Raw genomic sequence first — 10,386 nt, 5'->3', positions numbered from 1 at the left:
TCCTCCTCCTCCTCCTCCTCCTCCTCTTCAGCTCCTCCTCCGCCCGTGCCACTCAGCCCGTCCCCTCCCCCCTCCCCCCCAAGGCCTACCTCTCAACCCTCCACGCTCCCTCTCACGCGAGTATAAACAAACTCTCAACACAAGGGAGATTTACTCTCACAGGTGGGGGAAGAGACAAGGAGGGGAGAGGGGAAGGGGGGCACCTCACCTGAATCCCACCTGGTCCTCGTTCACGCTCGCCCTGAAGAGGAAGGAATAGGAGGAGGAGGAGGCAGAGGAGGAGGATGTCTGTCAAGGTCACGTTAAGGACACGAGCGTAACAGATCAACAAACCGATGCTAAGTAAAGGATGCGAGGTCAGGCAGCAGGATGGAGACGCGGATTCTTCCTCTTCTCTTCCCTTCCCTGCTTGATGTGTTCCTGTTTTCCCTTCCCTTCCCTGCTTAACGTGTTCCTCTTCTCTTCCCTTCCCTGCTTGATGCGTTCCTGTTTTCCCTTCCCTTGCCTGCTTGACGTGTTCCTCTTCTCTTCCCTTCCCTGCTTGATGTGTTCCTGTTTTCCCTTCCCTTGCCTGCTTAACGTGTTCCTCTTCTCTTCCCTTCCCTGCTTGATGCGTTCCTGTTTTCCCTTCCCTTCCCTGCTTAACGTGTTCCTCTTCTCTTCCCTTCCCTGCTTGATGCGTTCCTGTTTTCCCTTCCCTTGCCTGCTTGATGTGTTCCTCTTCTCTTCCCTTCCCTGCTTGATGTGTTCCCGTTTTCCCTTCCCTTCCCTGCTTAACGTGTTCCTCTTCTCTTTCCTTCCCTGCTTGATGTGTTCCTGTTTTCCCTTCCCTTGCCTGCTTGACTTGTTCCTCTTCTCTTTCAATCCATTCATTTTTTCCTTTCCTCTTCATTTCCTTTTCCTTAATTCTTGTTCCTTTCATCCCTTCCCCTTTTATCTTCTTGTTTTCTTCCTTTCTTATCCTTCCCTTCCATTCATAGCTTGATCTTCTCTTCCCTTCCCTTCCCTTCCCTTCCCTTCCCTTCCCTTCCCTTCCCTTCCCTTCCCTTCCATTCCATTCCCTTCCCTTCCCTTCCCTTCCCTTCCCTTCCCTTCCCTTCCCTTCCATTCCATTCCCTTCCCTTCCCTTCCCAGCCCTTCCCTTCCCTTCCCTTCCCTTCCCTTCCCTTCCCTTCCATTCCCTTCCCTTCCCTTCCCTTCCCTTCCCTTCCCTTCCCAGCCCTTCCCTTCTCTTTCCTTCCCTTCCTTCCTGCACCTCCGCGGTCGACCCGGAGAGGAGAATCGTTTCGTCAAAAACCGTAATTGCTCTTTGGTTTCTGTCTTGCCTTTACCTGATAATTTACCTGAGATTCTACTTGCAATTACCTGAGTCTGATTGTTTCCTCATTGTTCTTCATCCTCATTATTATTATTATCAGTTATTACCATTTTTCTTTTTCTTTTTCGATTTCTTTTTCTGTTTCTTCTTTTTTCAACTACTACTACTACTACTACTACTACTACTACTACTACTACTGTTACTATACCATATCCTTTCACCCCTCTACCTCCCTACCCTCTCTCCCCCGTTCACCCACATAACAGCACAGTACAGCGGGACCTTTCTCTCCCGCTTCCTGGTGAGGGTCTCCGCGCCGCCCTCGCCTCGTCACCTGGTTCGGGCAAGGTGCGCCGCGTGTGTGTCTGATGCGGCCGTAAACAGAGGGTGGGTCCGCCCGGAGACAGCCTGGCCCTTGTGGCGTGTAGCGGGCAGGGTGCGATGGTTGACTTCCTTATTTGATCCTCCACTACTTTCCCTCATCCATTTCTTCCTCTTTCCTTCCTCCATTCCATTCCTTCCCTCTGTTTTACTTCCTTTTACTTCCTTCCCTCATCTCTTTCTTCCTCTTTCCTTCCTTCATTCCCTTCCTTCTCTCTGTTTCACTCCCTCCCATTATCCCGACTGCCTTCCCTCATCCCCTTCCTTCTCTGTTTCCTTCCCCAATCCCCTTCCTTCCCTCTGTTTCACTCCCTCCCATTATCCCGACTGCCTTCCCTCATCCCCTTCCTTCTCTGTTTCCTTCCCCAATCCCCTTCCTTCCCTGTTTCACTCCCTTCTATTATCCCCACTACTTCGCCTTCTTCCGTCCCTCTGTTCCATTCCTTTATTCCCTCCCTTCCTTCCGTTTCCTACCTTCATTCCCATTTTTTCCCTCTCCCTCTTTCCTCCTTCATCCCCTACCTTTCCTATCTTTCCTTCCCGCTTTCTCTTCCTTCATACGCTTCCTCCTCTGTCTTTCCTTCCCTCATTCCCTTCCTTCCCCCTGTTTCCTTCCCTTTCTTCATTCTCTAATTCTTTTTTCCTTCCGTCTCTTGCCTTCCCTAATCCCTTTCCTCCCGTTGTTGTTTTGGTTAAGTTCCCCCAGCTTCCTCCTGTCTATACTTTCTGAGGGTGTGCTGACGGCTAACCTCCCTACCTCTCTCTTCTTCTCCCTCCTTACCTCCCTACCTTTCTCTTCTTCCTCTTTTCCTCCTACCTTTCCCTTCTGATCCCCCTCCTCTACCCTCCCTCCATTCTTTTTCTCCCCTTGTTTCATTAAGTTTTTTTCCTGTTCTTCCTCTCCCTTCGTGTTTACAAATGGGAGTGTTGTGTGAGACTTTACCTCCCCCCCTCCTCTTTTCCTCCTTGCCTTCCCTTCTTTTTTCCCTCCTTCCCTTCCCTCCTTTTTTTCCCTTCTTCCCTTCCCTTCCTTACTGTGTTGCATTTTGTTATTTGTCCCGCAGTAAGTATGAACCAAATAAGAACTAACAAATCCTTCCCCTTTTCCCATCCTTTCCTTTCGCCTTTTCACTAATCTCTGTTAACATAAGAATCCCTCCTCCCCCTCCTTCTCTCTCTTTCATTCTCTTCTGTTCGTCTTTCCTTCCCTCAACTCCTTTCTTTCCCCTTCCTTCCCTCTTTTTACTTCCGTCATTTTCTTTCATCCCTCTCCTTCCTTTACTCATTCCTATTCATTCTCATTTTCTTCCCTCATTCCCTTTCTTTTCCTTCATTCCCTCCCTTCATTCCCTCTCCTCTGTTCCTCCCAATCTCTCGTATTTACAGCATCCGCGAGGAAAAAACGGATAATGCAGTTGATTGTTCTGTTTATGACGCCGGAAATATAAACTCGCGTTCCTATCTCTCCCTGTGACTGCATGGTGGAGGTGTTGTCTGTTGTGGTGGCGAGGCTGCCCGGAGGGGGACAAAAAACGTCTACCGGGACAAAAGGAATACGCGGGGGAGGGAACCCGAAACAGAACCGTGAATGATGGAACTACACGAAAATGACATCGGTAACAACAACGAAAATAGAGACACGATAAAAGGTTGCAATGAACATGAAAATAAAAATGAATCAACAACTTCGGCTATCATAAAACTGTCATAAAACTATCGCATCTGTCACAAAACGAAAATAAAGGTGACATAAACAACAGCAACAACCTCGTAAATAAGAGAAACTGCACACACAAAAAATATAGGGAATGGAATAGTAGGATAACGAAAACCACCACCACCACCACCACCACAACAACAACAACAACAACAACAAAAACAACAACATCGCCCTCGTCAATAAGAGAAACCCGCCTCCATCAATCACGCCACACCGGAAACACCGACTGTGCAAAAATCCACGCGAGAAAGTTCTCTCTCTCTCTCTCTCTCTCTCTCTCTCTCTCTCTCTGACACACACACACACACACACACACACACACACACACACACACACCGTTTTGGCAGCGCACGGGTCAAGGCTTGGCTGGGTACGGTGTGTTCCAGGCGGGGACGATCTGGGCCCGCCACTCACACACAACCGTAACACACACACCCGCAGGAGGAAGGTGCCAGGAAGAGAAGAAAAAAGAAAGCAGTAAAGAGACGCCCGCAGCACAGGGACCCACAAGAGGAAAATATGAAGAATAGAGAAAGAAGAAAACGATGAAAAAACAAGACTCAGTAGTAACACAGACCTACGAGAGAAAAGAAATGTCAGGAGGAGTAGGGAAAGAAAGCAACAAAGAGATAAGAAAAACAACCGTAGCACAGAGACCCACAAGAGGAAAATATCAGAAAGGAAAAAAAATAAAAGTACGGTGCAGTGTCAGGAGGAGTAGGAAAAGAAAGCACCAAAGAGATAAGACACACAACCGTAACACAGAGACCCACAAGAGGAAAATATCAGGAAGCAAAAAGAAATAAAAGTACGGTGAAGAGGCAAAACACCCAACAGGAACACAGACCCACGGTAGAAAATCTGTGTTAGGAAGAAAGTAAAGTGAGTAAAGAAAGATACAACCGTAACACAGAGATTCACGAAGGGAAATTATCAGGAAGAGCAAATGAAGACAACTCGATAAAGAAGAAGAAACGACCGCAAAATACAGAAGTAATACACAGGTCCAAGAAAAGTGTCAAAAAGAGAAAGAAAAACAGCGGTAAAGAGACAAGATACACAGACGCAACACATACCTAGTGGAGAAGAGAATCAGAAAGAGAGAAGAGAAGGAAAAACGATAAAGATAGATTAGGGAAATGGACGAATAAGAGAGATAAGGGTAAACGTGCAGTATGGAAGGTTGATAGAGCAAAAAATAAGCTGAGATAAGGGTTCAAAAGATCAACGTTAAGTAGTTTTGTTGGTCGAGTAGCACTAAGCTGTCCATTGCCTCAGTTGGGTAAAGGTAAATTTGGGTGCTCGCTCAAATACTCTCTTTAAACGTCGCTTATCCACTGAATGTCAAAGTAGATAAGGACAAGAGGCCAATTGCGTTACTGTACCAGGTCCAGGTTTACTAGGCAAGTTGGCCCCGCCCCAGACCTCCGCGCGACCAGCAGAGATAAATCCACCGTCGGAACAACAACATTAAAAGGCACCGTGAAAGGGATATGATGAAAAGTTAATGTTATCTATTTTTTCTTCACTCTTATTATTATTTCAACTGTAACAATGCTATGCGCCATGAAAAATGAAGAAAGGGTTAATCTTGCAATTTTATACACACGCACAAATCCTAAGACACACACACACACACACACACACACACACACACCTAGAATGCAACATATATAAAAACTCTTTCCCCACTCAATAGTATTCTTTCTTTCCCCATGAGCGAGTGAGTCATCACGGCGTAACAGTGAAAAAGAAATAACATCTGATTTATTTTTTAACCGTGACCACAAAAAACTTTAAATTGACGCTCCGTGACATGCAGGCCATTCACGAGAGGCGGCTTCCTTTCAACACACATTAGCAAGCAATCTGTCTGCCATTTGGACCTTAATTCCCCGTCTAGGCGATGTAATAGGGACAGAAAATGAAAAGCGGTTCTCATCACTAGTTTTTTCGTCCTTCCCGTTACAACAAGGGAAAATAACAGGAAAATTACATAACGGGAAAATTGGGTAGATGTAGTGTGTTCCTGAGTTGTTACGGTGTGTTCTATAGTGTTGCTTGAAAGTGTTGATATGTGTTCCCTAAATATGTTGCTTGATTGAGTTTTTTAGTGTTTCTGTATGTGTGTGTGTGTGTGTGTGTTCAGGTGTTACTTAAGTGCTTTCTGTGTGTGTGTTCCTGTGGCGCTTGAGTGTTTCTGTGTGCTCCTGTATGCTTAATGTTTTCTGTGTGAGTTACTGTGTGTTCCTTGAGTGTGTTTCTGTGTGTGTGTTCATGTATTATTCAAGTGCTTTCTGTGTGTGTGTTCTGTGGCGCTTGAGTGTTTCTGTGTGTGTTCCTGTACGCTTAGTGTTTTCTGAGTGAGTTACCATGTGTTCCTTGAGTGTGTTTCTGCGTTGAAGTGTGTTGCTTGACTGCTTATTTGTGGGGTGCTCGTGTGTGTGTTTCTGTGTGCTCCATTGTATTCCGTGACTGTGTGTTCCTGTTTTGCTTGAGTGTGTGTATCTGTTCCTGTGTTTATCTTGACAATGTTTTAGTTTTCCTTTGCGTTACTTAGTGTTTTTGTGTGTGTTCCTGTGTGTTGTTTGAGTGTGTTTCTGTGTGTGTCTGTGAGATGGTTGATTGTATATGTGCTTTTATTTGTAAGTTTTTTTTTCTGGTTTGGCATTTGATTTTCTTTCATCTATGCATCGCTGAACACGTCGGCTTCCGGGGTTTTGTCTGTCTGTGTAGCTGGTGTGTGTGTGTGTGTGTGTGTGTGTGTGTGTGTGTGTGTGTGTGTGTGTGTGTCCCGTTACTCCCTCAGCCGGGGCAGGGCGGGATGGTGTGCGGCGAAGCGGGGTGAAGGAAGGGGAGAATGGAGCGCACCAGGAGGGGCGATAAGGCGCTGAGGGAAGGGGGATGAAGGTGAAGAAGGGAAGGGGACAAGAGGGCAAGGAAGGGAAGAGGAGGGAAGGGGAGGGAAGCGACGATAAGGCACTGAATACAGGGCAGAGGAGGGTTTAAGGCGAGAAAGGGAGGGGGAGGGAATGAAAGGGGAGGGAAGGGAGGGAGGGGGACGGAGGCGGCTATAAGGCATAGAAGGGCAGAGGAAGACTGAAAGTGAGTAAGGTGAGGACAGGGGAGGGACGGGAAGAGGACCGAAGGGGGAGGAAGGTTAAGGAAGGAAGTAAGGAGAAGGAAGGAGGGAAGGGAGGGACGGGAACGGTACGGAAGGGTAGAGAAGGTTAAGGAGGGGGAAGTAGGGAGAAGAAAGGGGAGGGGAAGGGAATGGGACAGATAAGAGGACAAAGGAAGGGTATGGGGAAAGATGAAGAAAGATAATGATAAAAAAAAAGAGAAAAGGGATAAAAAAAACTTGGATAAACATATGCAAAAAAAGGGAGCAGTGAAAGGGGAGGGAAGGCGAAGGAAGGGGAGGGAGAGGGAAGGAGAGTTAAGAGGAGGAGGAGGGAAGGAGAATAAGAGGTAAGAGGTAAGAGGTAAGAGATCAAGAGGACACAGTGGAAGAGGGTGACGAGATAATAGCAAGGGACAAAAGACCAGGATATAAAACGAAAATACTAGTATATGATTTATATTGAGAGAGAGAGAGAGAGAGAGAGAGAGAGAGAGAGAGAGAGAGAGAGAGAGAGAGAGAGAGAGAGAGAGAGAGAGAGAGAGAGAGAGAGAGAGAGAGAGAGAGAGAGAGAGAGAGAGAGAGAGAGAGAGAGAGAGAGAGAGAGAGAGAGAGAGAGAGAGAGAGAGAGAGAGAGAGAGAGAGAGAGAGAGAGAGAGAGAGAGAGAGAGAGAGAGAGAGAGAGAGAGAGAGAGAGAGAGAGAGAGAGAGAGAGAGAGAGAGAGAGAGAGAGAGAGAGAGAGAGAGAGAGAGAGAGAGAGAGAGAGAGAGTCTTCATCTTGTCACCGCCCTCAAGACAGTCTCAGCTCACCTTCCCTCGCCTTACCTGAGCCCTTCACCTGTCTGCCTCACCTGCTCCATTCGCCTCAGGTACATCTCACACTTACCTGGAACAAACATAAAGCAATTAGCGATAAGACAAGACAAGAAGAAAAGATAAATCGTCCAAGAAGTAAAGGAAGAGATAGAGAAAAACGTTAATAGAATAAAAGTAAGGAACAGGTAATGAGAATAAGCACAGAATAAAAAAAACGCAATACTGATAGTGAAAAAATACATGTAAACACTAAACACGTAGGAAGAACCAATAGAAAAGGGGAATGAGAGAGATAAATAAAGAGGGGAATGAAAGGGAGCGATTGAGAGGGGAATGAGAGGGCGTTGACACAATATAGAAGCAGTAAACAGAGAGAGAGAGAGAGAGAGAGAGAGAGAGAGAGAGAGAGAGAGAGAGAGAGAGAGAGAGAGAGAGAGAGAGAGAGAGAGAGAGAGAGAGAGAGAGAGAGAGAGAGAGAGAGAGAGAGAGAGAGAGAGAGAGAGAGAGAGAGAGAGAGAGAGAGAGAGAGAGAGAGAGAGAGAGAGAGAGAGAGAGAGAGAGAGAGAGAGAGAGAGAGAGAGAGAGAGAGAGAGAGAAGAGAGGGAGGAAGAGAGGGAGGAGGAGAGGACGTGGGGAAAGAGACACAAACACACATATACACACACACAGAGGGAAATTGGAAGCGACGAGGGGGAGGAAGGGAACTGATAAAGGAAGCGGAAAAGTATAAGGAAAGGGCGCGGCGGCGAGCACGAGGGGACAGGCGGGAGGGCAACAGTTAGCGCGGGAGGGAAAGAATAAACAGTGATCTAGATTGGAATATAACATTCTTCCCGGCCATCAGGGACGCGGGAATGCTGGTGTGTGTGCGTCCCTCCTCGATGCTGCGTTTTTTGATACAGGGTTGGCAGCACCCGTCCACGCATTCTGATACAAGCCGAAGCTGAGGTGTTTGTGCTGACAGGGTGACGAGACAACTAACTAACAATATTGAAATGATCACTCGCTGTCTCGTTCCGATGCAAACTCCTGCAGCTGAGGTGTTTAAGTTGCCGGGGAGAGCGTGTGGATTCTACGTTATTCATTGACTAAGCTTCCTCAGTGAGTTTAATGAAATGAACAGTAATGAGATGAACACTTCAGATACAAACTCATGCAGCCGAGGTGTTTATGTTGCCGAGGAGAGCGTGTGGATTCTACGTTATTCACTGACTAAGCTTCCTCAGTGAGCTTAATGAAATGAACAGTAATGAGATGAGCACTTCAGATACAAAACCATGAAGGTGTTTGTGTAGCCAAGGGGTGCGTGACGGCCGATTCACTAGCCTCCTAATCACCAGTTAAGACAAGAAGTCGATGTTGACAATATTCCTTTGGGTGCTTATTTTGTAAACTCTTCCACCAGGTCGTAAACGTGATGGAAACGCAAATAAAAATACAAGAATAGCCAGCGATATAATAAACACCTGAGAGCTATATCCTTCACTGGAGGCCAAACATAGTTACCAATGCTACCAATAGTTACCAATATCTCTTCAGTGATGAGGCAGCCATTCGCCTTGGCTTCACCCGACAGCGAGGCACAAATAAACACCGTACAGGATATTATGATCACGCTGCTGATGCTGTACACACATGATGCACGCTCTTGACCCTCACGCCGCACACGACGCTAAACACACACGATGCCAGTAACACAAACACTTGACGCTAATATAAACACAACGCGAATATCCTGCCCTGATGCCAGTATCCTACTCTTGAGACAAGGATCGCAAGCTCCTTCACTCTCTTTGTAATAGTGAAAGGTAGGGTCATCGCTCTCTTGGTAATAGTGAAAGCAGTCATCGTTCTCTTGGCAGGGTCATCGCTCTCCATGTAATAGAGAAGGCAGGGTCATCGCTCTCTTAGTGATAGTGAAGTCAGGTCATCGTTCTCATGGTGATGTCCTATTTGTGACGTAAGTATCGCAAACACCTGACGCGCCACCGCCATGCTCCTGCGGCCACACCGTCGCCAGGCCGGCAGCACCGTCAGCCCGGGATGCCCCCGGCCCCGGAGTCTTCTCGGAGGACACGCCCGGCCAAGTGAGATGGATAGTCATGAGGCTTGAAAACGTTCCCTCATCAGTCTTTCTCTTTTGCTTCCTCCCTCACGCGGGAGTTAACGTCCGCCGTGAGGGAAAGTTTGTCTTGCTGCTCAAATACTTTAAGCAAAAATGAAGCTGAGCAGTTGTAATCTTTTAAACTTCAAACTTTGAACCGATAATTACATATATATATATATATATATATATTTATATATATCTATATATATTTATATATATATATATATATATATATATATATATATATATATATATATATATGAATGTATGTATTCTTGGATAAAGGAACATATTATTGGCAATTTTCCAGCATTTTCCACATAAGGCAAACTTAAAAGTAACTATCCAGCCTCCTTCCAAACAAAGTAAAGGGAACACATCATCGACAACTTTCAAAGCTTCTGACAACTTTTAATAAAAACTCGCCGTTCCGTGAGCACGTCAGACACACGTCGGGAACACGTCAGGAACACGCCGCGCCCAGAAGGAGGAGGCGTACTTGACAAGACAAAGTTTGCATTATTCACTAGATTACTATTTTTAAAGTGTTGGAACAAGTACATGTCCATTTTGACCAAGCCAAACTGCGCCGCCAGACTTTCCACACGACGCTGTCCGTCAAGCAGGCTCCTCGCCGCTCCTTACACTAATACCTATGATTAACGCTGCTTCAATATGTTTACACTGCAGCGCGGCCCTGCTGCACCCAGGCACGGCGGGTGAGGGTGGCGGGGGCGGGGTGAGTGCTTCTCTCCCATCCCCTCAATTTTTTTTTTCCTAGAGAAGCAATCTTTAATTTTGGAACACTATAAATTCATTCCTTGATTCTTTATCACACACACACACACACACACACACACACACACACACACACACACACACACCTTCAGCTTCTCCGTCGTCTTCTAAAACAGTCTTGCCA

The sequence above is a fragment of the Eriocheir sinensis genome, chromosome 63 (assembly GCF_024679095.1).
Source record: "Eriocheir sinensis breed Jianghai 21 chromosome 63, ASM2467909v1, whole genome shotgun sequence".
Classification (NCBI taxonomy): Eukaryota; Metazoa; Arthropoda; class Malacostraca; order Decapoda; family Varunidae; genus Eriocheir; species Eriocheir sinensis.
The sequence above is the reverse complement of the archived record's forward strand: the minus strand, read 5'-3'. Positions refer to the sequence as shown.